The sequence below is a fragment of the Varroa jacobsoni genome, unplaced genomic scaffold, assembly GCF_002532875.2.
Source record: "Varroa jacobsoni isolate VJ856 unplaced genomic scaffold, vjacob_1.0 contig01111, whole genome shotgun sequence".
Classification (NCBI taxonomy): domain Eukaryota; kingdom Metazoa; phylum Arthropoda; class Arachnida; order Mesostigmata; family Varroidae; genus Varroa; species Varroa jacobsoni.
In genome coordinates this window covers 10,823-38,670 of record NW_019214585.1, presented here as the reverse complement: position 1 = coordinate 38,670, position 27,848 = coordinate 10,823, and the positions used below count along the sequence as shown (strand labels likewise).

The following is a 27,848-nucleotide window of genomic DNA, read 5'->3' as shown; positions in this document are numbered from 1 at the left end:
CCATTAGCTTAAGTAACATCTCATGAAACACTGACACCCATCTCCAAGGCCACTGGACCAGCATTGATGACGATATATTTCTGCATAATTTTCCTTTGTGTTTTTCTTACGCCTAGTATTATGAAATGACGGACAATAAATATGTACTTTCGGCACAATTTGTAACCATGTGGATTCTCTAGACCCTTTTGCGAACCCTATATTCCCTGTTAGCGTCGACTGTTTAATGTTTCACACACCACATTTTTTAGGCATTTTCAGTTTTTGAAAATATACAATATTCGAGTAAATTGGCTCAAAGCAGATAATAGGAAAGAAAGAAGTAACTCGCTGTAAATTTGATTTAGCCCTATTCAATTTAAGGACAGAACTATTGGCCTATAGCAGGTTGACGATTTTCAGCAGTCACATTCTAAGCGGAACAGCAATGGATAAAACGTAGTGTTAGTTTTTCTTGTGTCGGTGAACTTTGACGTGGCGAGCCAGCCGACAAAAGAACGACAGCTATAGCGCCGCTACCCATAGCAATTTAAGGTAACGAAACATAGGCTTTTTGCATGAATTTACGCTCGTATCCCTTATAATTGTCGTCTCCTTAAGTGCAAAACATCCGTGGATATTTAGATAGATATTTATTTGATGCCTATAATATCTATATGGTATAAGGACCTAATACAAACAGAAGAGGCACTACAAGGAAACTATAGGTCTGTGTCACACGAAAAACAAGCCGAAAGCGAAAACTCGCACATTGTGTTGTCTACATCTGCAGCAGTGACAACATTAGCTGCAGATCTGTAGGGGGTTCATCCGCGGGCTTTTGTACGTGCAATTAGAACACGAATGAGCATCAAATCGACCGATCACACACGCGGTCAGAACTTATTTACGGTAATTAAAAACAATGGATCTCATGTTCTTCAAAGCCTCTAGTCCCAGGTGTGACATCTGTACTTGGGATACAGCACAAAATCAATCAGCCTGTGAACAAGTGCTTAGCTTCTAACGTGATAAACTACACATTAGGGCAACGGGATGTCGCAGTCCTTTCTCTGAGGAAATCCTTTTTAGTTCGCTGAGGTTCCATAGCAGAAAAAGACATATTTTATATAGGAAACAGGGCGCCTGTAACTCTGCGCTCGGGCAAGACGAATGAAATAAAATATATGTAGTACTTTCATTAACTATAATCTATGGGAACATCACAAAGCATTAAGTCAGTGCTCAGATCTTGACTACAATTTCAAACTGAGCGTTTGCGATAAGTTATATGTATATATATATATATATATATATATATATAGTTTTTTTGACTGATTACAATTAAAGTATCTGATAATAAAAATAGATACAAATAAACTACTTGTGCTAACGACGAAAAAACCACACGTATTTCCTACACAGATCAGATCGGTACGGGTTTTTGCACGGACCCAGAGTGAGTGTTCGTAGACCAATTATTTCAAGACGGGCACAGTGCGATCTGTCCCATATGAAGTAATAAATTTATTTTTAAACGGTTTCAAGTGCGTCTAACTGCGCTTTATCACTATTCGGACAAAGGCGAAACGAAGACGTCGACGCCGACTCAGCTGAAAGACAGCTTTGCCACGTTGAGGTGGCCAAAGGGTACTGCTTGCCATGTGAGCAGAGGCTGGGTATATCTAGTAACGAGCATAATGCCAAAACGGCGTAAATTTAATAGGCAAACCAAACAACGACAATTTAGGCATTTTTAGGTTCCAGGATTTATCGAGGCCAAAGTTTAATATTAGAAGCAAACGAGACCTCATTTCAAGGTACGCAATAAAATACGCTAATTAGATATAGGAAACAAAAAAGCGTAGTCAGAAAGCCTCGCAGGTGATCCAAAACAATTGCAGCAATGAGGAAATGTCACTTTCGGATTGTCTGTTCAGTGTTTTGCCACTTTCTTAACCACCCCGCATATTGATTATCATTGGGCAGAGATTATATTGCTATCAATTCTAGACGTCCCTTCAGGGAATCGGCAAACATAGGATACAGAAGAATGTGGAAAAATAACAAGCGATACTGTATAGTGTGTATAGTTCAGTGCGGTGTCAATATAGGCCTTTCTTAATGGCAACCCTCAATAGTCTTAAACAAGTAGAGCGAGAGACACGCACTAAGTAGCCTCGCCGCTAGGGTCCTCATCTCTATGTTATTTAAAATAGGAACGCGTATGACTGAAGCTGAAGGATGCCTCCCTGAGGGTTCATTTAAGTAAAACCTACATTTCATATTTTTAAAAGAATGTCCATTTTTGGCCAACTAATTGATCTTAAGCCACACAACCCAAGCCGTCTATGTTGTACCACCTCCGAGCTAGCTAATGTTAAGTTAATTGTATAAATATGGGCGATGAACTCTAAAAGCTGGGCTTTTCTTGTTTAGGACATTATCTCGAAGTCTTTTCGAAACACGAATCTTGAGAGTCTTTTGCACACCGGAAATTGCTGATGCGTTCACTTGCAACCGCTTTGTGAAGGCAGAAGTGGCAAAGGTGACTGAATCATTTCCCAAGTCAAAAAAAATAACAACATTTGACGGCGTCCTCTGTAAGCTGGAAAACAGGTTTTCCAGCTGTTCCAAAAAATCCATTCCTACTCCTTTTTAGGGAAGGTATTTCTTAAATAATCAATTCTCTGCGTTAGCAGCAACATAAACAACATTGGATAATTTGCCTCCATCTCCTCAGCGCATGTCGGATACTAGTTTTTAAGGTTACGGGCTCTTGACACGTTCAAACAACGTTTACGTATTTAAATCATGACCGAAAAAAGGGTTATAGCTTTCGATAACTTAAAGTTCTGAGTTCTGTAATAAGCCAGAATTTGCGCAAGCCAAAAAGCAACAGATCCTAATCAAAAAATAGTAACTGAGAGCGCCGGCCAAAAAACGGCTTTGGAGACCGTTTAAGAGACTTTTCTTACGGTTGGATTAAAGATGGACACATAGAACGATCTATTGATTTCAAAACCGTATGCTTCAAAAAGCAGCAGGTCGAAGACGCGCCCTTATTATTGGATACCTGTAAATAACGAGAAGTATTGGCTGGGGACGAAAATTCGGTGACGATGATTTATAGTGAACTAGTAGGTATAAAAAAGTGTGCCACCTATCGAAATATTAGTTTTCTTTTTACCCCGAACCGCGGCAAAAGAAGTATATTCGTAAGAGGATTCGTCTTCTATCAATGTCCCGGTCCCTCTTACATAACCATGGGCGCTGTATTTGATAAAATCGATAAGACTCAAACTTGTCATGGGTATAAATACCGTGCCGTAAGAAGTAAGACGTAAAGCTTACACGAAGACAATCCCTAGACGGAGTCTCTTTTAGGATTCTTTATTGTTAATTGCGAATCATAAGGGTCGTTCATTTGATCACTTGTGGTTTTTGTTCATGTAACACAGAGTCGTTAGACATTAGGTGGTTCTCTTCGCATTGTCAGCCTGTAGATATGGAAACCTAAAGGATTTGAGGATCTTTTTTTGTTTAATGTGGGCTCATTACATATGACATTTTTGCAAGTCACTGGTTGAAGCTGGTTGGCGTACAGGAGACACGCGCCGATCATTAATTTTAACCACCGTCACTATTGCTAATGTGATTATTATTTAACTTGCAGTTTGTAACGCAAATATTTTTTAGCGTTTTCTACTGACACACTTAGGACAGGTGTTACATACATTTTGAAAATTCGCACAGTTCTTCAGATCTAGCTGAAAACGCGGCTGTGGCGCTGATGAGCTTTGGACATGCGCATGTCGTCATTGAATATTTAGCTAAAAAAATTGGAAAAAAAAAAAGATAAAGTGAGAGGTCAGCTAACGAAGCACTGATGACGATAATTGTATCTAAAAAAAAAATACATTATGGCAGATTACGTAAAACGATATTCGAGTTACTGGAGTAGGCGCTTAGAGATAAAGCAACGATTTCCCATGACAAAACCAAAAGTAGCCCGGCAAGTTTCGTCATTACTTTCCTTCCGATTGGCCATAACACGAACATCAGGAGAGCGCCGATTGTTTATAAAACACATTTGTCTTTCTTAACGGGACTTCACTAGTCGTGTCTTAGCCAAAGGGACAGCGCTGCTTGATTCTCGGTTAGAAAGGGCGTCTTACGTATGGGAAGCCAATCGGTAGCTGCTCTTGTCTAAACAAACACTTAGCTTTGTTTGCCCGTTCTATAACATCAAATATATACTTACGACACATACAGTTGATATGGTTTACGTGTCCAAATTAGAACCACTAAACTTTATCAGCGCTAGACATAACGAAGCACCTAAGGGTGTCGTTTCGGGTAGTTTTTACATTCATCTTACCATTGTACAAGGGTAGTTTGGTGTCCTGTAAACAAACAAAATACCTTCAACGATGTGAAATAGTAAAACTGATAAAATTGTATGCATAGCCCTTACACGTATATGCGTGTCCCGCGCATACCCAGATTTAGGATTTTCGCTATCTGCCACATGAGTAACGCGTCATAGTCAAGGGAAAATTAGGCCACCTTGATGCAAGGAGACGCGCAGCAGTGGACACATTGAACATTTTAAGCAGTCCTCGCAAATATTCACATGAACCATTGCCAGTAAGAACAGGTAAATCAGACAGCTCGCAGCTTGAGCTAGATTTCAACCAGTGAAATGTATCCAAATGTCTCATAGAACCGTGGAACGACAGTCCGGCTGTCATCAGCCGAATCAGTCAGAGGAGGCTGTATCGTGTCGTGACACGAAGAGAACCCAGAGCTGATCGCAGCAGCGAGACTTCATTGTCAGTCACCCCACAAACAGTGTCCAGGATCGTTTACGAGCACCTTGATAGATAGAAGAAAATTGTATCATCATTATTTGATACTGTGTGGGGTTTGTTTGCAGAGGAGATGTATGGGCGCTCGTTTTCTTGCTAAAAGTATTTTCCATTTTAAGCGTCTTGGAGGCCATTAGGGCGGATAATGGTTCCAGGCGGATTGCATATTTACGTACTTGAGTTGCTTCGAAACGCTGAGGCGAGAAGGCCATTAAGGCTGAGCTCCTAACTAGATTCAGCATGACCAACCTCTAGCTTGACAGCGCAGTCTGGATGACTAATAATAATTACGAAGGAGTGATATACATGCGCAAGTCTATGATATTGTTTGAATTTCACGTTTCACGAAAGCTGTGAATCTAGCCACTTTCTGTATCCGTGGTCCTAGAAACATTGGCCTAATGAATTTTGCTGTGAGCCACAGTGTATGTCATCATTAGGTCGAAGCATTGAGGACTGATCTAATTGCGAAATCCGTGTCCTAAACTAAAAAAACATAACTCTTTTTAGCAGGTGATACAAGAGTCGGCAAATGCTGAAGTTAGCACCGCAGTGCTTTCCATTCGTTCAAGTCAGAAATTTTTTTACGTTCCATGATTTAAGAGTCCAGCGTAACTGTGGAAAGTACCGCCGACGGGGACGGGCAGAGGGATCTTGAAGCGACCACTGACCATCGACTCTGATCCGCGCTACGCAGCATCTTTGATATCAGCCAAATGCGGCAAAACTGAAACGCCCCAGCAGTTGATGCTGAGGCGAAACGCCTATGTCACGTCGCGCTATCATTCATCGTTGGCTGTAAATGCAGCCGTAGATTGTGTCCCACTTAAAATAATGAGTGAGCCAGCTAGAAGCGGTGCGATGGAGCAGTAGAAAAAAAAATTAAAAACATTGTAAAGAAATTGCCGGTCCGGATGCCACCACTTTGTCTAAAAGGCTAATATTTATTCAAGTTCATTTAGTAACTCGTCGCAGGTTGACGGCCATAGTCAACAAGGGTGTCATTGATGTCTATGGGGTTCTCCGTTTCGCCATGTCTGATCATTTGGAAAGTTGGTCACCGTGTTACACATGGCACTTTCGGAGTTCGTTGATCTGAAAAAAAGACGGTAGCTCGACTCGATACGAGGAGTGAATAAATATATCTGCGTCAAATTAATAGGAACACCGGAAATTATATCTAGCAGATGATTGACGTGACACGCTTACCGTCGCTCCATCATTGTCCCGACTTCAAGTGTCAGAAAGAATACCACAATGGCGAAGCGTTCCTAGTTGAAGTTCATGTGCATCTTTTTTTAAAATGACAGCAGCTGGATTAATATAAATTATTTAACAAAACTCTTGTCGTTTCTGTAGTTTATGGGTTACACAATGGGTGTTGAATACATACAGACTCAGTTAGACGGCAAAGGTTTACTTCAACCAGGCTTCTGTGATTTAAGGCTGTTAACTTGGAAATATTAGAATTTTGTCGCATCTTAGGTGACTTCAGATCGATTGCAGTACCAAAAAGCCGTCAGCATATTATAACTCTTATACTGTGAAGTTGTCTTTGTGCGCTTTCCGCTGGTATCTGTTATACATATATAGTTCTACGTTCTACATAGCTGTATGGCATAAAAGGATAGAGTATCAATAGTATTCATTGGAGTGTATTGATACATTATCTCGGATAGAACTAGAATATAAACACGCTAGGCCACATCGTCATAGCATAAAACGTCGGGTTCACGCTAGAAGTTACCCGTACGAACTTAAGTTTACGAAGTAGTTAACGAAACTGAACTGACCGACCGATTCTGCAACGGTGGAGTGATTCGTATGGCTGTATTTGTCACGTGAACAAACTAAATCGGCCTACTGATAAGCGACACCATGAACGTATTTATTATAAAATCGAAGAAAAAAAACGCGTGGCGTAAAATGAACGCGATTCATTTATTATCTCAATTGTATAAAGCCTGTTTCCATGGGTTACGCCAGACCCATATGCTAAGCTGACACAACACATAGATCATGGCTACTTACTCGAAGAGACAGCATCGTAGATAGATCATTTGCTAGCCTATCAGGTTATACTATATAAATACCAGCATTCATTTTTGTACCGGTTGAATTTACATACACACTATGTACTAAATACAGCAGCTGTTAGTGAGCCCGTGATAGAAGATACCGGTTGATAGTTTTGAGTGAGTACGACGAGCATAACTGTAAATTGAAACCAATTGTAATTATATTGAATATAGTTGGAGCTTCTTGGGATCTCATAAAGGTATAAATGAACGTTATCAGGTTAATATGGAGAAGCACAATAGGGTTTTGTTCGGCTGGAATGGTTGTAAACACGGTTACTCGACTGCGGAAATGTTTGTGTGGAAATTTTCGCCTACAATTTCGTGGGATCACAAAGTGCTACCGACTTGTGGTGGATTGCCGCTAGCTGAGCTTACGCCAGCTAATCCAGCGATAACTGAAGATCGTTCTGGCTGAACTTCCTTACAGCTCTTCCTTATCTGGAACATGTAAAGCAAGCAGATTGAAATGAAGCACAAAGTTTATAAACTGATCAGTTATCGCGAAGCAACAAAAGATTTGGCAAACAATTTTATGATGTCGTCGTTGCAGACATTAGCTCGTTCGGTCGTGTGTTACATCGTAATGATTTCATCCAGGTTTATCATTATATAACAGGGCCACCTTTTTTTTTTGGCTGGAATTGCAACAACAAAATTATAGCAACAAATGAAATTCTCAGCTTTGTTGGTTATGGTTTTAATCGAACTTCTAAATTAGATGACAGTATCGCTAACTTGTATAGCATTAGCTGATTCGGACACAACAAATCTTGCAGGTAATTTTTGAGCTGTTCCTAGGATACGTACTTTTCAATTATGTCGATAGATCAAGCTCTGTGAAATACATATACATAGCTGTGAACAAATGGGAACATGGAATAGTTGTCCTTATAATATTGTAGCAAAACTACCCCACAACTGCGGAACATAGGAAGGGGGTTTCTACAATTTCTAAGCTAAAAGTGCTAATCTGTATACCTTGATAAGCGTGTTTGCGCACACAAGTTTTCAATCGCTTCTTCATTGCTCCGTTGGGTCCAGAGTGTGGGCTGAGGAAATTTGTCTCATCTGGTTATCCCTATGCTTCGCTGGACTAGTTACGTATGTTGAATTTACGTATCTTTGCATGGAGGCTGTAGGGAAGCGGACACGTACTGAATAAGTTCAGGTTTCCCAGTCGTACCTTACTCGAGGCCAGCATTTATCTCTTAGCCTGGAATTTAGTGTGTACTAGTGAGCGCAGTATCCAAACAATGCACGAACTGCCACGGTTTTTGCTCTAGCCTCATATCTAACACTCGTCCGCATCAACATCGATTTACTGGTCAGCAATTAACAGGATTAGTACCTGTCCGTACCTTTATAAGGTTTCCCACTAACTCAACGCAGGTCGACCCTTTCCTTAATCGGGCAATTTCGCCCCCTGGTACCGATTTCACGGCGATGTTGTGCGTTGGCTTTACTTATCTGTGATACGTGTAGGTACCAAGTGCTGGACATTCAGCTACGATGACACGCAATTCTCACGAACGGAACGTTCGTGACAGATCTAACTGAACTGGTCGTGGAAAGCACAGACTTTCATTCGATTACAATGTTCAAGCTGTCGACTATAGAAACACTATTTCGGGAAGCGTTTAGCCATCCCAAAATATAAAAGCATTGAGCCCACATGTAGATTATATTTATTTAGCTTGCTAATATGAGACGCAATGCGGTGCTACACGTTCAGACACGATGTCAAAGGATTCAGCCTTATTCTTACTAAAGGACGACATGTTCTAGTTGTTCATGAAAGTGAATGTTTACTTCCGTCTCACCGAGCCGCTGTCGAGTCTCCAACTGCTATCGCTTTTGCTCGTCAGCGCCATAAAAGGACGCACAATCATTTGTTATTTTACCGAAAATCTATTCTAAAGTATTCTATAGCATTGCATGCTGTCGTCTTGGGACTTCTCTCTCGCGTTTCGTTTCACAGTATCGACGGCCGATGTCTACGCGTCAGCTGCGAGCAGCACACAATCTTGCTGATCAAAAACACTTCACGCACGAGACGCAAGCCATACTGGAAGAGCTGTCAAAGATGTACATGTTTCGATGTTTTCGTGTTCGGCGTGTCTGCATTCAGCGAAGAAGTCTGATTGACTGACCAGCGTTGTCGTGCCGGATCCGCTCACTGAGTCTGCCGTAGGCAGTGGACTCCTGTTTATGTCGGTAACATTATAATCAAAGCCCCTGGTAACGATAGATTTATACGTTACGCTGAAAGTTGTCAGACGGGTAAGCAGTTGTGTTGTTCGAATACAGGCGACGTAGGGGCGCCCGCACGGGCACAGATCACATATAGCTTGTGAAGGTTGCCAACAGAAACAATGAACAGCGCACTCTAAATGTACCTAGGAAGCATTTTACCTAATCATGTTCATTTCGACTTGTTTATCTTGAGCGAAACCTAGCAGAGAAGACGAATTTATGAAATGATCTTTTAGTAAAATATAAACATTATATAATTCTACACCCTGTAAGCCATACTAACCATTTTCGAGGATGCGTCGAGTGAATGTTGGACTGCATAGTGATGTTGAAAGCAATAAATACCCCTCAATATATCTCATATGTTACAATCCGAGACTTCGCCTCCCGACACGAACGGAGAGCAAGACAATATAAACATTGCACTTCTATTTATATGCGACTCAGTAGAGGTTCCGTGTCATACGTATTGCAAAAAACTCATCTCGAAAGCTCGACAGGACGATCCTGTACAGAGTATCACCTTAAGCTCGACATAGCAACAGTGTAAAATGTAAAGAATAAATTATTCATTATTAATTTTGAAAAAAAAAACAACACTTTTCACCAGCAAACACTCCGACTCTAGTAAATCTACACGTTCCTGTATGAACAGGACGATCGTACATGGCGTAGTTGATCAAATATGAACGACAGATGAGCACATAACAATTTAGGACACTATAGCATTTTATGATTTATGGCCTCGCTTTGCTATGTCAGTTTTGTTCATTAATTATATGGTAAGAATACAGACACGGGTATGGGGTCTCTAGGCTGAGCGGTTTCCGTATCTAATATTACGCACCACAAATTGATGTCTCTTTTTAACGGCACTTTTACTCGACTTCAAAGACGAATTCAGTGAAGCTTAACGTCTCGTTGTCCAAGTAGCATGTATTTGAACAATAGGCTTCATTACGGGTCTCAATGTAATGTTCGCATAGTGGCAACGGTAGACTCCTCGGAAGCGTAACTCACCCGTCAACAACGCAAAAATAATAACAGTAACATCGTTAGGTTAGCAGGCGACTCTGCTGTGTTACCCAGTCGTCGATTAGCCGATGAAAATAGGTTCCAATGATAAAAGGAACACTTTGATTCTACACGGGAAACATAGGCACGTACAGGATGCAGGTCCAGCCTGTCAATACCCGGCCGGAGAGTGGTCGCCGACAACAAAAATGAGTCCAATGAGTGTTCGATAATGGCAAAAAATGTTGTAAGTGTTCTTTGCGCCTAAGACATTTATTGGCGTGTCCGCTAATTTGACTGAACGATCAGAAAATCGTTATCGACGTACCAACATGCGGCAAAGCTTTGGGCGTCGAGAACTAGCGAAAGACGGCGAGGACGCTGAGGTGCCGACCGCTGCAAAGCTGCTAGCCAGGGGACTTAACTTTCCAATAGAAACGACTCCGTTTCTATTTGTATTTTTCGTGTCAGATAGGTTGTGTTGTTATGTGCTAGTTAATCTAGTCGTTACGCGAGTTAGTTAGAGACACGTCGTTCCGGGGTATGGACGAACTTACGAGTGGATGGTAACTGTTACAGCCTGAACTTGCCGATGCTGTATGTATCATGATTGCCCACTATTGTACAACAATATAGGTTTCTGTTTTGTGGCAGTGCGCTAGTTATTGATTATTAGCAAAAGCAGCAACTACAACGACAGCAAATGGGTCTAGGTTGCAGCATAGGAACAGTTTTCAGGTTGTCTTAGACAGTCGTCGCCGATGTTCCGATTGGGCAATGGACATCGAACGTGATAACGGGATTGGCTGGCTCCGCATTAGACAATCCAATCATGTCCTATTTTTCTGTAACCCAAATCGCATCATAAAATGAAGACACTTCGATGTCCTGGTTCAAGATCTCTGCCACCTTTTCTCCCCTTCCGCTCCTCTCTGGTGCCTACCTTTGCCAGCAGTTGGCCTCGAGCTAACATGACCATTAGTACGACAACTCGTAGGCGACTAAAGAGGAAGCAGCTTTCGACGGACAAACACGACTCGTCTCGTTCCAGATAAGTAAGCTATGTCCAAGTCCGCCATCGCTTGTTGCTAAGTGACCATTGCACCCAAGCTCCGCTGCTGCGATTGAATTGTACTAGCCGTATCATCAAAATGTTTGCTAGTTCGTCTCACTTGTTTACTGCAGGCTTACTATGTTTTTGAAAGCCTTATTGAATTTACATGTTTGCGAGCGACTTCTCGACAAAGCTCAGGTTCTTCGTAGAGGGATAGATAATCGTATATTTACATGAGGCACATGTAAATAATGTTCAAATAGAAGAGTTAGCACTAAACAGGTGAGACCATCTCGGAACTGATCGTATACGTTTCGCTAAGACGAGAAAAAACGTAGGAACTATCAAATCTGCGTAGAAAAAACACTTGATTCAGCTCTACTATATTTCAACCTTTCGATATGTCTAATGCTTTGCTACAAATCCGAGATACGCTTTGCTGTCGTAATAATTGCTCTTTTTTCTTCGGTCGCAGGTCAATAGTGAACGATACGATGGCAAACACCTTGCCCCAAAATCCGCACGAACAGCCAAATCATCTCTGACAATAAGTCGTGTATAGGACTGGTAACTAAGTTAACTAAATATGGCCCGAGTCAAATGGCAAAACAGCCTTCGCGCATAGAAGTGAGAAAAACTACTGGGCAACAAAATAGAGAGTGATGTTATCTCTTTGATTTGTTTGCTTTTTCTTATGCATTCCCTATAAGTTTGGCTGTTACGGCGAGATACCGGGGAGGAGTGAAACACGGTAGCAATCGATGTTCAGATATGTGCTTTCCTATAAGCTTCGATCAAACGTTACGTAAAACCACTAACTCATCTAGGCAAGGGGTTTGCCCGACATGCTTGGCCAATGTTTGTTAAGGACAGCCCGTTTCGTCTATTGAACGCTCGAGCGTTTGGTGCGATAACACGTAAATATGCACGTCGTCGAAACAAATTTAGCTCTACATCAGGCTAAATAATATAGTCTAGGTGGCCGGATAGTCCTCCACTCGCTGCGAAAACGTAACAGCACAACGACAGCTGGTTGGAATTAAGTGTAATAGCCAATTAGGTAGAACCTGACGGTAGAGTTCGACAGATGACAGAGACATAAGTTATAAACTAAATTCTAGTTCGTCATACGAGCCAACTCGTACTGCAATGTTAAAAACGTTACCAACTACTAAGGCCTATCTAGTATTTCCAATGTAAACATTGTGATAGATCAGATCCGCTAACTGTTCCGCAGAGCTATTGTCTGCGAAAAGAGCACAGCCTTCTAACACAATCTGACAGATAACGTTGTATAACAAAAACGTATTTTTCTATGCACTGTTTTACGTGTAGAGGTAATGTTCGCACGCGGAAAAAATACGAGCCCGAAAGCGAACGCTAACATAGCCGAACGGATCAAACCTGTGCCGATCCCTGTTACGGGTCAATAGGTATCATACGGTTCAATAGACGGTGACGAAATCTATAGGATATCTACTCCGTGTAATGGTACCATTGTAAGAACATTGTAGGAATTAAGCATTCATTTGCACGATATGGAGCCCTGCATAAGGAAACGATCCATGGGAAGATAGCCGTAGATCGCGAACGTGGTCGCAATCGCCGTCTACGGTTTTGAGGCTAGTGATAATTCGCAAAACTTTTTCTACCCCGAAACCACCTACTACATAGGAGATTTGATAGATGTACAAATACGCCCGTATCCATTTGCATATACAAGCGATCTACTACCGCAGTGCTAAGATGATCGTGTGAACGCTTCGACGTAGTAATTTGTCGTTCCGTCGACACGAGTAGTCTGGTTACTCAAGTTAGAAGTTATCGTTGAACTTTATAATCGTTTGTCGTAGAATTTAAAGTCCACCGACAAAAAGGCCCAAAACACTTTGTATGCCTTTTTATCAAAAAGTTCGTAAAGCAGCTTAGGCCATAAGAATCTCAAGCTACTCAAGAGAACTGGAACAGTAGGATTTTGCATGTTCACAGTTACGTAAAACTCTAATTGGTCAAACATAATAATTTGTTTTCCGATTCGTGTCATCAACACAGGGTTTTTATTTCTAAAACTAAAAAAAAAGTACCACAAGATATTTTCTGATGGTATCACGCAAGGTGTCTTCTCCAAATTGCTTGTTATTGTGCGACCTGCATAAAGCTTTGCCTTACTGTATAGCGTCATAGTCGGTAACGTAATACTTCAGTTATAACCGGCAGACCTTGTTGCTGCAGAGGTTGTGTGTCGCGGATTCGACGCTCCGTACTAGCGGTTTGGTAACTGGCTATAGCATGCACCCAATTAGAGCTAAGGACCCTGATTTACCCTATTGATAAATCGTCGTTTTAAGAGAGACGTCAGCGCTACAAAAAGTTTCGCCATTTGGGTTCCTGTTTCCAATATCACGATCAGGTACGTCTTGTTCTTGCGTGCACTCCGTGCCTACAAGAAAGTACTTGCCGGATGGAAGGGCTTCGCCAGACCTTATCTGTATTTGCTGTGCTCTCTATTTTATCTTTGCTCAATCTCCGGCGACGCCATCCAGATAAGGAAAAGCTCCACCATACAACATGCTCGCCTGCTGAGGACATATCACTCGCTTAATTGTAATGCGCTGAAATGAAAACTGCAGCATCAGGAACGATACTGGGTCTATAGCAGCGGCGGCGGCGGGAGCAGCAACGAGCAGGATTAGCCTTTATGGGGGCGGGAATGTTATATTGCACGACGGTGTATGTAACGCGGCCATGCCTCGATAACGAAAAGCCTACCAGAGCGGTGTAATGCAATCGACGCATCCAGTAGGAACTATGTAACGGTATAGAGACGATGATAATAGCCGGAGTACGCAGAGGAGACAGCATCGCCATGTTCTGTCGATGGTTTCCGGAGCCGTCGCTGTTTACACAGTCCTCGATTTGATAACGATCGTGATCATAAGCAAAAGACTTTGGTCTTCTGTAGTAAAGCCATGTTAACACTGAAATTGGTCGCTCAGCCAGACGATACCTTATCGTCGCCATCGTCGGATCATTGTCCTCTCAGCGCTTGTATAGTATGAAAGGGCGAGCGATAGAGAAAAGGCTACGGCTGGCGCCTGAGTCCGAGACGACGTGTCAACTCGTGTTGGTTGTGTTAACAAAGACAATAGTAGTAGTAAATGGAAGCTAGCATACAAAGACTCTTATGGTGGAGCTAGTAATAACATGGTAATGGCGCACGAAGGACAGTATTTTTCGCACGTGGAAGAGATTCGTGTCGTCATCTATTAAAATAGAACGAAGGCCTTTCGGCTCTACTTGCTTAAACTACAAGCATCAAAATATTACTACTGTTGTTATTATTATAGTTCGGAGACCATGTCCCCTTCAGGGTGATATCATCAGCGTAATAAATGAGCTGGTACACGATAGCGTCACCTCAAATCATTGACGGCCGATGGGCGAACCTCCGTAATTAGCTATTCAATCTATTCGCATAGATGTTTCTAACCAGTAACGATCGTATTTACGTATTCGGTTTAATAACTTGTTTCTTCTGAATGGCAGTTATTAGTTACTAGAGGCAATAAGATTACTAAGGTCAAGGTGAAGGAGCACAATTATTGGACGACTAGGACACTCGTTAGAAACCCTGCCACTGCTGAATGGTTAGGCGCTGCTAGCGAAGGGGGTTTCGAAGAGCGACTCAGAATAACCTTCGATATGGTCTCTCGAATCGAAACAAGTAGGTGACAAGCGGAACGGTGTCCGACATGAGTAGAACGCTGTCGTTACTGTCCTTTTGTGGGTCGACAAGTAGATAGGCACATTTTTATGAAACTAATTTTAATATATTTGAGAATTATTAAGGCGTGTGCGTCCCTTTCTAAGAAACCGATTCACTGCCACGACCTGGGAGAATAGTAAACAAAACAACGGACATTACGATGGCGTGTCGCTGCCGCTGCCTGTTTTCTATGGCTCTATTTCGAATTCTATTGGCGGGTCTTACAATTGCATGAAAAAGAATGCTGAAAAACAATTCACTTTCCCATTGAATATTGATGACAAAACAGTTACGCAGACAAACACAACGCCACCTTGCGGACAGCATATTAGCAAGGCATATTAAGTAACAAACAAATAAACGAGTTATATGTATGGGACGAATGATAAACGTGTTCTACGAATACGGGTGCTTTTAGCATTCAATCCATGTTCATCACCATTTTGTTAGCTCCATTGTGTCATGCTTTTTGCTAATGGCGGTCGAACGTCTACTGACTGGTCCCCCATAGGAAAACAGCTAACCCGTGTTACGCTATGTCCGCTAATAAACAGCTGTATCTTGTTCACACTTATTCTATTTTCTACGTACAAGATCGCCGTTACTGACTGCCAGTTCACATTTCCGAGCAGTTTCACATAACTTAGGGGGCTAATCAGACCGCGTTTGAAATTCATGTATAATGTAAGTTTATCCTTCGTTGTTTGTTGGGTATGACTCAATTCAATTAAGAATTCAGGATAATAAGATGGGCATTGGAGCTAAGCCTGAATTCAATGAAAATCCTGCGTCGTCAACGTCATCTGCACGACAATAAGCAGAGCCAGATCAATGATACAGAAGCAAAATAAGGGAAGGCTTCAGTGTACGTAAGTTATACGAACTTGTTAACGTCGTTGTACGAACGAGTTTAAACTAATGAACCACATCAACCATCTTCGAAGTTACGATGTGCTACTCCGATTTTGGCTTTGTTATCCGGTTTGAAGACATCTGTATTATTTGAGCCATGTACCTATCGGCGGCTCTTTATGACAAAACTGGCTCTCATTTGTATAAAATGATATATTTGTCTGCACACGTGGCAGATGGGAGAGCAAAAAACCTATTTAGCACTCGTTCGACAGCGTTCAAAGCTAACAGTGCCATAAAAAAAGCTCGCAAACAAATACTCAACTGACAACTTTAAAGTGGAAGTAAACGCCAATTTAAACGAACTTTTCCATATAAGAACAGTAGGAATTTTTCATTTGTAGAGTTGAACACGGCTGGGCCAGCAGGTTGGTTAAAACTAGAATGATCTACGTCACGCGTGAAAACCTACTGGATCAGAGTGACGATGCTTGTCTTGCCTAAACTAGCCTCACTAACCTCAACCGACCGATATGGACGCTTTGAATTCGACAAAAAACAAGCTAAGGGGCTTATTTGTTTACAGCGAAAGAAAAAAGCATCGGTTTCCTGCATTCAGATTATCTCGACATTGAAAACGTTCATAATACAGATATTATCTGGCTGTATTATATTATATACCGGCGGGAAAAATTATGAAGTAATAAGAAGGAACGGCATTAACAGCTGTTAAAGTTACCCGCGTGTCTGGCCGACGTATTTATACGATGCGTGTCCTATAAGCGACCCCTGCAACAGACGTTCGTAGCGTTGCGTTGAGCATGCTTAAGGTGGATCGTTTCTTTGGTAAATCGTTTAGTTATTAAACCTAAAATGAATATAGTATATCATACAAGACAGTGTTAGTGGAAAAAGGACTTTTATATCTAATTTATTGTCCGGCTTGGCTCCTATCTCGTATGATGGTCAAACTTCACCATCGGTCCATTAGAAGACATTTTAACTGTTAGAGTCTACGAATGGTTTTAACAAGACTTTGATTTACTAAATACGGACTTTTTTTACTCACAGAAATATCCCACGTTGTTGGTTCAGCCAGAATTCTAGTTGGCTAAAACAAAGTGTAATATTTTTTTATAATCGTTGTCAGGTCCAGCACGTTTATTAGAACCTGTTTGGAGCTGTGATGATTTCCCCTACAAGTCTAATAAAAATTCTTTAAGATAAAGTTGCTCTGGCATCGGCCCAGGACGGCATCATCGGCTTGATCTACATCTGCTTAGACTGAGGACATGCGTCGCAATTTTGAGAGTGATCTGATATTCAGCGAGATAAAATTTAAACACTTAACAAATTTCCAGACCGATTGCAGCCTAAATAAAATTTGCAGTAACGGTCACGCTTTGACTTTTAAGGCTTTTAACAAATGCTTTTTTGAGTTGAAGTCGAACTTCTTCGCTAATCCGGACTCCTCATATTGAGACTTCAATGCTCCAATAGGACACGACCGCTTATTTTGAAGGGACCTGCAGACTGATGTACCCTTGACATTTTTCAGGATGACTTACTTTGTTGGAAAATTGTTAAAAAATAAAAACCTTTCGATGTAGCATTAACAAAAAAATCACCCTGGAGGACAAAAAGTAGAAAGAACAGTTAAGCTCTTTCCATCCAGCGGTTTCGATTCAATTTTTTGGTTTATCAATACTTCTCTCTATATACTTTCATTTAGGTGTGCACAATAAAAAAAAAAAGTTTTTTTTTCTGAAGCTGTCCCACGTCGATAGACTGATTCGTTAATTCGTTCGGACGAACGAAAGAATGTGATCCTACTAGGCACAAGGTCAGGATCGATTTAAGGTCTACGCACGTATCTAACCAACGTGTATCGACGAGTCAGATGCCCCATAGAATTGTACTTTAGAACTTAAATATTATCGAAAAGAACTTGTTAACGGGGGTGAGATGTTACAGTAATACAGTGAAATTAATCAAAATGTCACATAAAGGCAGCTTCATTAATCGTGCGCGAATTGCAAACACCACCGATCAATCAAAGGCCATAAGTTGGTGTGTTGAGTTGTCCAACAATCTCGTACGTGACGACCGTAATCATTGAGCCGTAACGTCGAGCTTGACCTATGTAAAAATATCGCGTTTATTATTATTAAGTGTGTCGAAACCATAATTAGTACTAGTATCTAGACAGAATGTAGGAACGGGCCGATAGACAGAGAGGAATTGCCATTTACAATGTTGAGCTTTCCCTTATTTGTGTATAAACACGCATAGCGATCAACAGAAATCGCGACACCCTTCGCTTTTCACCATCGGGTCTTGATGTTGTTACCACTACCAGCGTTGTTGTTAGCGCCATTAATACTTTGAAGATCGCGTGGACGTTACGGACGCATCAACACCAACCAGAAACGGATCGTCCAGTGACGACAAACTTTTGCTGTAATTACGTGAGTTGCTATTTGACTGCCGCAGCTGCGATGGCGGTAAAAAAAATTGCCAAAACACAGCTGGCGGAGACTACTCCGCCGAATCTACATTATACAGAACACTCGTCTATACAACATTGAAGACACTGTGTATCTATGACACGCGTATGAGTTCGCCCTTTTAGCAGTCGCGGTCCCTTTATTGGAACACCCGTCTGACACCGGACAGGCGGTGCCGATAGCCAGTGCCGGTTAAACGTTGTCACAGTTAACGAAGCGTCTCCTAATGAGGAGAGATGATATAAACAAACCCAAAGCAAGAGTTAAAAAGGGCGACCTGATACGTCGTTCTTTTAGGACTCGTATGTATGGCCTTGTATGTAATGCACAATTGACGAAAGCTAATCACTGCCATTTATGCCGTAATGGCACATACCTTGATAGATACTTTTCATATATATGAACTCGAAGCTACTTCCAAAATGATGTATTTTATAGAATTAAATGATGTAAATCTATTATGCCCTCGGATGCGTGGTGGCCACTTTTTTTCTTCGAGCTGAGCATCATGTGGTGGTGGTAAAACTCCCGACCAAATGTCATAGGTGGCAAGAGTCGCAAGAAATGGATGGAAATCAAAACGCTTTCTTTTGTTGTAAATGTAAAATCGGCGGCAGATATTTCCATTTAGAGATTTAAGACACTAGTACCCAATTTTATTCTTATAATAATCTATAAAATAGCATAGAAAAAGCGGCAACGAAAACAAGCTGCTGCCTTCCTGAACAAGCCGCTATTCCGATATGACTTTCCTCAAACCAACGTATTTGATATTAATGTTTCGTGCGGTGACGGCGCTCCCGTCCACGCCTACAATCGCCCTTTGTTGATCGTCTGCTGAACCCGATGCCACTATCGTTAGATCGATCTAGTAAGCGTAAATAAGCCTTATATAATATATTATGGCAGAACGCCACTGTTGTCAAGAACGAGCGTTCCACAGCCACTCGCGCTAATTATTAGTACTAGAACTCGGCCACGTCTGTACTCCCTAGTCCGCGGTTGATACATTTTTTCATTCTGCAGTCGATATCCCCTAAAGCTTAGCACCTGTTGGATGGGTTTTTCTTTGGCTACTGCCTCTCGTCGATAGGATCTACGCTCACCTTTTTTCGGGTGGCGGATTCCCAGATCCGTTGTGAATAGGGGACATAGTTCCACGGTTTTCCCTGCGGACATTTCTGCAAACAACGCAGCCGCATACACAGGTGCAAATCCCTCTGTCCCACAGCGATAATTTTCTGTTGTAAGTCATCTGACTTACGAAATGCCTAGGCCTTTGCTACCCGCACAAGTACAGGTCGCAATTTTTTTCGGTTACACCGATAGAGGGTGCCTTGTCTAAGTTTAGGACAGTCCAGTCTCTTGCGAGTACAGCCATCATTGCTGCCCATTGATGGTTCGCTAATCGATGCGCTGCGAGGTCGGCCTCGTAGAGGTTCGAGGTGAGTCAACTGGTGGGCTGGCCCGAGTCACACTCGTTGTGGTGCCGGATGGTTCTTAAAAGAATCAGGTCGTTTTGTTCCAACCAGCAACCGTAAGGCTCCTTTGGTATATAGCCTCAAGCCGCCCCAACTATCTCAGCGTATGAATTCACTTCACTGCCTTCCTACTATTACTTTTCTGATATTGCCGCTGTTAGAATGCAGTTCAAGAAAAAACCTCATACTCGGCCTCCTTTAGCAAGGACCCCTTGGCACTCGCTAACTTCCTGAAGATTACGCCAGCTTCTTCATGGGTAGACAATAATACTTCCGGCAAACCTGCTTTCTTCGGAAGAAAGTCCCCACACAGCTTCATCTTGCATTTTGTACTCCTCTGTACCGCTCTTGAAACAGAGCTAAGCAAGCACTGCTCCGTGCAGGTGGTTACGCGCCTGCCATACGACTTGGTCTGGTGGTCATTTCCGTTTGTTGACGAATCACTCGTGCCCGTCAGGCCGTACCTTATGCCTCCTCTGGAGGAACATCACCAGGGGCGATTAGCGGTCGATCAATGGAACGGCCAACTCTTTTGGCTGGCAAGAAGCGCTTCGTAGCCACTGACTCCGTAGCTAAAGGCATATATGCATACTTATTCACATATCTATACAGCAATTATAGATCTATTGCAATGTACATCGTTTGCATCGTGCTCATTGCGAGGTTGATGACAAGACGATGCCTTCTTTACCTTTGTGGTTCGCTTTATCAGAATAGTTGACCTGACATCATTCAGGAACAGCAACGGGCGACGGGTCGCGCTAGCGCTACTGCCTTGCGCCGCCTAGGCGACTAAGATGAACACGACTATATCCACAAAAACTGCCCGAAGCAAACGAATCAACCGGCAGCGTTTGCCCACACTACCCACAGTTGCCTACCCGAAGCCAGGATGACGCAGTATATGCATAGCGATTTACACTCACAGTAACATGGTTAACAAAGTGAGGCACAGCCAATTACGAGTCGGTCTAATGATGATAAAATCATACCTTTCGAGTCCGCTTAGCTCGTGTGGAAGACGGCCGAGGATAAATGCACCGAAAAGTTATCCCGCTGGGCCATAGAAAGCCCATAACCTTCGAGTCACTTTGTTTATACACAGTTTTTGACAGCTATATGTTTCGATCAAGTTTGCGTACAGACGAGCTTCTTTAAATCGAGCTTGGATGAAAGTGTCCGTGACGAATAGGACGATAATCGGGATCGTTTGGCATAACGGGAGGCATGGCTACTGTTATGTTAGAGTAACTTTGTTGCTCCGGTGGTACAAAATAGATAATCGGCGCGCGTTAAAGTGCTATTGGAACCGTCATGGATATTTATGGAGAGAATAAAAGTAATTGATGAAAATCGATGAGTCTCTCAGGGAAGTATGCGGCAGTGGGACTCTTATCGGTTATCGCAGGCTTTAGACGCATCACATACCTAATCGAACGCTATACACAAGTGGAAACGTACAGCATCGAACGTACCAAGCTCATTCAATCCCTATTCACATATTTCTCGAAAGCAACGACAACGAATTGTACCACCTCATAATCGAGGAACAGCGTTCACGCATTGATCCTCTATCATCGTTTCGCAGAGTTCAAGATAGCAATCTTCTACCTAAATCGAGCCATTACAATTCCCGACCAATGACCAGAAGGTGTGCAGGAACATGAACTGATATCCTATTTTTGTTTTTGTCCGAAAACGAGGTCAACAAATGTTGTGAAACACAGAAATTAATATACGTTAACGAGGGCCTGCGATTGTTAACTATGGCACGTCGGCGGTTCAGCGGTCACGTGCTGGCGTGACAGTTGGGCGGCTTGGGTTCGATCCATCAGCAACGCGAAATTTTTAGAGGCCAGTTTACGTAATGGTGTTGACTGAAACGGGATTATCTACTTTTCGGTGAACATCTTGAAAGATACATTAGCTTGTTTCCTATTGTGCTGATAAGCAATGAACAGCTTAACGTTTACCCTCGTGTATTTGTAACCTTTAATAAAGGCTTTATTTTGCCTCGGTGACAGCCACTATAGAACCCTGTGGAAAATTAACAGAGTCTCGATACGCGTCTTACTAATTCTAATTCGTTGAAAGTTTTAATATTTCTCCATTAGTTGATACGACTGCAGTTGTTATCTGGTCCGCCTATTTTTAGCTCGTAAAAGCCGTAGGGCACACTTCTGAACGCGATATCTTCGTTCTTGTTACATATGGTCTGTCTGACTTAATAACCGACTATAAAACGGTTAGGGCACACATGTATATATATATGAACCTATTGCGCATATAGCTCATGTAGTTCTGCGAGTTCCCGAATGTTAACGCTAAACGTTTAACAAGGCTGGCTTAGCTGTGCTATATTTAATAAACATGTGTCTATTGCCATTTTATCTTTGACAGCCAAATCAGTCACCGTTAATCTGTTCTCGAATTCAAAATCAATATTCCAGGTATATTTTGGTTATTGACCATTATAAATACAACTATTGTACCCCCTTAAGACTTTGGTAATTTTTTTCCAGCATCTTCTCACAGTTACAGTGGGTTGTCTTATGTACGATCTTAGCACTTGAGGACAACAAAGCAATTTCTCTAAATCTCGAATAGAACTTACTCCTTGCGAAAGTCAAGTCTCTCAATCAATTGCGCTGACTAAGATTCTTAATGCCAAATCAGCTTTTTGCATATATACGGTGCCTCGTACAAAAGAGAGCTGTCCCTTTTGGAATGAAGCTTGCAAACTTCCAGGGGTGATAACAAGCTTTGGCATCTAACCGTTACTTGTCACTTCAGCCACTATAATTTGCATTGCAAGCATAAATTAGGTCTTATCCTTGTTGCTAGCATATAATAATAATAATACGTAAGCGTTCTACTTACTACACCTGCCAGCTTTCAAAGCGTAGTTGAACTTTACTATTTTTTATATCTCGATCGAAAATTGAACAGTTCCCTGTAGGTCAACTGCTCCATGTTAGGTTCATTAAGCCTATTCAGTTAATAGGTTTTGCACGTTATTAACTGATCCTATCTGACACCCGCTTTGAGCACTGTGACTCTAGGTCGTACATCGTACAGTAGATCGCGAGACTCAGAATGACGACACTGGCGCTTATCTAAATTAAACAATTTTAAATGCCACCGTTATCTTTACTACGTGCGTGTATGGACTAACCTTCAAGAAGTCTGTATTTCTTAAAAGGCGAACCCTCGCAACAGCTTCGAAGAATGTCGCCAGTTTACTTGTAGGTGATGCGGCCTGTGACACTGTAGGGTACAGGGTTAAAATAGTATCTGGCCAAATGAACTTCATTGACGTTGCTATTGGAACTTTTGCCCATGATTATTCACAGTTAATCAACAATCACACAAAGAGCTCATTTTCAATCGATCCTATCGATTTAGCTTAGGTCCAACCTTAGGACATACATTTTGTGTTCTCTTATCTAAGGAAAATGTCGTATAGAAAGTCTGTTTTTTGTTTGTTAAAAACCGACCCATGGCTGGGCTTGTAGTGTCACACTCACTTGCCTGTTTTTTTTTTTAACATTAGAAGCGCTTTATGGTAAGCAACTTTTGGTGCTGCCTAGGTATTTTAAAACGGGAATACTATACCAAAAAACGTGTATCACATACGTATATGTTAAGAACGAAATCGTATGCTTATACGAAGTGCAAAGGACCTTTGTAGACCAGGCCTAAAGTTAACCCTGCATCTATGACTGGCACCAACAGTTCTACGACGTACGAGCATCATTCTGGGTCGACGTGTTACTGTAAATATAGAAGAGAACAGCAGGAAATCACTAAACCGCGTCCCGGATCTTGTAGAATACTTATTCACGTCGCACGAGTCATATTAGACCATTTTAAAAAGCTTAAAAAAAACAGAAAGAATTTTGCCGAAAGACCTACACTTTGAACAAACGCGGATCCATCAATTGTCCTCGGAAAATCTTAAAAACTTAGACAAAAGAAGCGCGTGCGTGTTTGTGTGCTCCAACGCGGCATCACAGCTGACGAGATGTAGGTCATACGGGTAGGACGTCGAAAACAAAGGTAGGCTCAGTGCCGTGCGTAACACTCTCAAGGCGAGGTCTGACCAAACAAAACCAAGATTCAATTCTAAAACTTCACTATTTCTTTTGACTATTGGGAGATAGTGTCAAATATTACTATCAGTAACTATTATGTAGAAAGTGTGCAGAGAATGGATAGTACTATTTTGAGAAGATGCCGATAGAAACGTGCACAGTGTACACGTTTCAGATACGAGAAATCTCTTATCTGTAGACATTTTAAAAGGGTCGTATACGGTGTTTATATACGGATACGACTTGTTATTTTTACTTGCACTATTTACTTTTCCGGGGTGACTAATAAGCCGTCACAATCTTCGGGGATGACACAGATCCCACTATTTCTATCAAGCTTTATTAAAGTCTACGAAGCGTTTCCTTCTCCGAACTGCTTTTACATCGAAAATAGATCAAAGCTCCGAAGCGTATAGAAAGAACGATCATAGAGGGTTCATTTGATTGTCTTTCAAAAGGTAACCCCAGATTAATTTTAGAGTATGCATGAAAAACACAGACCTCACCAGTCCTAACTCCGCAACGTTTTAACACCGGGCCACTCTGTGATCGGGAATAATCGATGATAGCTTGAATTTACATCGAGCGTTTCCAGATACTTGAGTAATAGGTACAACGGGATGAAGGATAGCGCGCGGGCTAACATAATAATTCTAAACTTAGCTGAATAAGTGAAATTTTGTACTACGTGCGCTGCTCACGTATTATGAAAATTATGAGAACAAACTTCATCGCCACGCTACGATCGTATCGTTGTATCGATCGGCTAGACGATGATTTCCCGTGAGTTTTTTCGTTGGTTGTTGTCAAGTGCGTTCCTCGACATGCTTGCCTTATGAATTGGTATACGTCTTTCTCCGAGTGGCAATACATCGTAACGAGAAAGACCCTACGAAGTTCAGAACAGCCAAGTACAGGGGTCTTGTCTCTCCCATTCTAGCGCCAGCCCTGTAGAGATCTGCGATTTTGACCAACGAACTTCAGCAAGATTTTACAGGAACTTCGAAAAATATCCGACGGATTCCAATGACCAGAGTGATTTGCGCTAGGCTATTGAAGCAACTTTTTTTTCTCCAGTAGAAAATGGACAGCCCTTGAAGTAATTTGGAAAACGAAAAGTGAGACGAAATTATTCCGAACATCATTACAGGACATGTAGAGATAGCTTGCGCAAAAGCCATCGTTAGGTCTTCAAGTAGTTAAAAGGTGAATGTGTTAAAAAGGTCATGTTCATTGACAAAACTACTTCTAAATAGGATACGTGTACCCTTCAGGTGAGCGTAGTACCGACAAAATATGTGCAGTCTTGGCCTGCATATTAATTAATATGTATTTTACTTTTCCTTTTCTATGCTTAGTGCACATTGCATGGCTTTTCCTGCAAATTGATAATAGTTTTTTTTCTCTCTGGACCGTCCTTCGTGGACTAATCATAGCCAGCCAGTTGCGCACACATGACTCTAGCCGATGATAATTTTTGCATTGCCGACACCTATTCTTGATTCAGATACAGAGTAACAATAGCTAAACGTTTTAAAATAAATAACATTAGCTGCGATGTGAGCTGTCCTAGCCTGTTTTCGTGTGAAAATCCAACTAAATAAAATGGGCAAATAAACCCATTTACATCAGGATCTATATGATCACGGCATAGCGAATGCCATGGTTCTTTGTTTACCTTAACACGCTTTTGGATCAGCAACGTTCGTTGATACTACGTCAAGCCAAGATCGCGTTATCTTTCTTGTGACAGTCACTGGATAACGGGTATTTCTGACGAGCCATTGTAAAATTATTAACGTTATTCTCAGTTACATCAAGCCGCGCAAGTTAAGTGCTAGCTCTAAGTACAAAAGTTGTCTAGCTAATCGTTGTACATAGATATTGTTTCGTGGCAAACAGTAGACTAGCTTTTGTGTTATTATATCCAAAGAAATGCATGTAAATGACGCAAAATATCAGATAGAAACAACAGCTAGTAATTGTATAACATCGTATTGTTTCTGTAGTGCGTTTTGAGGGTACATTAGTAGAATTTTGTAGCAAATTAACAACCACAATATCGGGCGACAAAATACTAAAATGTATGTAGAAAAACAATAGAAAATTCAATTAAGGGATAAGTTAACGATTGATCTAAAAGCGTTTCCTGTTTCAAGGTAAAATTTGCTTGACCGTACAAGATCAAATCCATAGAAGAGATCGATCAGTGAAATGGCGTTCATCCAGTTCACGTGTATACATATCTGCGATTGAATTGTGGCAGACCGCAGCTTTGGTTCTACAGGACAAGATTTGTTGTAAAAAAGGACTAGGTATAACTGACATTTATATTTTTTCCTAAAGCGTCTTCCTTTCGACATTCATCCCGGAAGCCAGCAAGCTGCTGACAATCAATATTATTAATAGGAACCCGTGCCCAATTAGAGACGCTCGTCTTCACGTATTCTTGCATCGGCAATTTTCAGATTACGTCACGGCTCACCGGAGACTCGTGCCATTGGTGTGTGTCTGTGTAAGCTACGTTTAGACACAACTTGTCCAGCCGCAGCCATAAATCAGGCCGGTCAACATTGATATTTGTCAATAACGGTTAACTCTGCAGCCTACAACACTCAGTAACATTGTCCGTAGGCACTGATTTGTCTTGTGACCTACATACGGGCATTATTTGGTCAAGGACTCGTCAAAACTGGGCGACCTTAAAAGTCAGACCTTAAAAAAACGGTCAGTATTTTCTTAATCCTGTTCCCTGTTTTACTTGTCACATTATGGTGATATTAAATTCGTAGTGGTTTGGCTATTTTTACTTAGGACCCTTGCATAGTTGGTAATGGCCACAGTGTGTTTCCTGCTTTTATTAGATGTCCATTGCACACTATAGTGTATTCATAGAGATCTGCTTCTCACATGACAAACGTTTAAGACGTCCCGTCCCATAGGCTAAGTTATCGGGAATCTGAAACAATTATTGCCTTTCAATCGATCTTACATTTAACATTAAATACATATAAATAGATTATTTATGACAGATTTCTATGAAAGTCACTTACCAAGTAAATTTACCATGCGTAATTTACATAGAACATGCTCAATCATAGAGTAGCTCGTCAGCAATGCCTTTCGTTTCTCTGAAAAAGAATGTTTTGCTTCTCATTTAGCTATCCTAGAAGGACAACCAAATATATCTATTGAGATTTGATAACTAGAATAAACCCGCTAGCTGGGGTCCTTAAATATCCACAAGACGAAACCTGTCATTCCACTACCCTGTCTGTCGTTTAATTGTCATCTTTTAAAACCTTAATTCTTCTTACTAAGACGAATCAACGCAGGACAATCTTTCAACAGCGCCCCGTATAAGGAACGATGGGTTCATCCCACTATAACTGCTGGCCTATCATAATCTGTGACCGGTAACGAATAGGCGAATTCTCTTACCAGAGTTACACAGCCGTTTACGGTCACTGCCGTTGTACAAAATCACAACTCATAATGTATAAATCAGCTGATTCGGCCTTTGCATTGGTATTGTTGTTGAAACGTTGAGAAAGACCAAATGTATAACTGCCATTACACAGACTTTTTTTAAGTAGAAGAAACATTTAGAAGGTAACGTGTAGCTAGTGGTTAGGGGAACGAACAGCTTTATGCTTTGCCATAAGTTATGCGATATCTTTGTATTATTAAAGACAAAGATTGCTTTGATTCTTTCCTCTTCTGGACAGCTGAATAAAACATTCACAGTCACTATTTATTTGTTGCTTATCAACGCTATGTATCCGAGTCTAGAGCCGCTGTTGGCAATGCCTGATCTTTTAGACTAGGTCAATCCGATATTTGTCCTTGTTGCAAAGGAACTAACATGAAAACTGCTTGGATAGATGTCTGAACAC

The 27,848-nt window shown here is 41.5% G+C and overlaps 1 long non-coding RNA gene across 5 annotated transcripts; it reads right to left on the bottom strand.

The window, feature by feature from the left end:
• Window positions 1–6,772: 6,772 nt before the first annotated feature.
• Window positions 6,773–21,017, bottom strand: LOC111271843 (uncharacterized). Of its 5 annotated transcripts, none has more exons than XR_002687154.2 (3): window positions 20,851–21,017; window positions 7,910–8,144; window positions 6,773–7,369 (listed from the first exon to the last, which is right to left on the bottom strand). It is a non-coding gene; the product is annotated as an uncharacterized LOC111271843 (long non-coding RNA). The 5 variants fall into 5 exon arrangements; XR_002687155.2 differs by lacking the exon at window positions 20,851–21,017 and adding an exon at window positions 9,468–9,634; XR_002687153.2 differs by lacking the exon at window positions 20,851–21,017 and adding an exon at window positions 8,290–9,058.
• Between the last annotated feature and the right edge of the window lie 6,831 nt (window positions 21,018–27,848).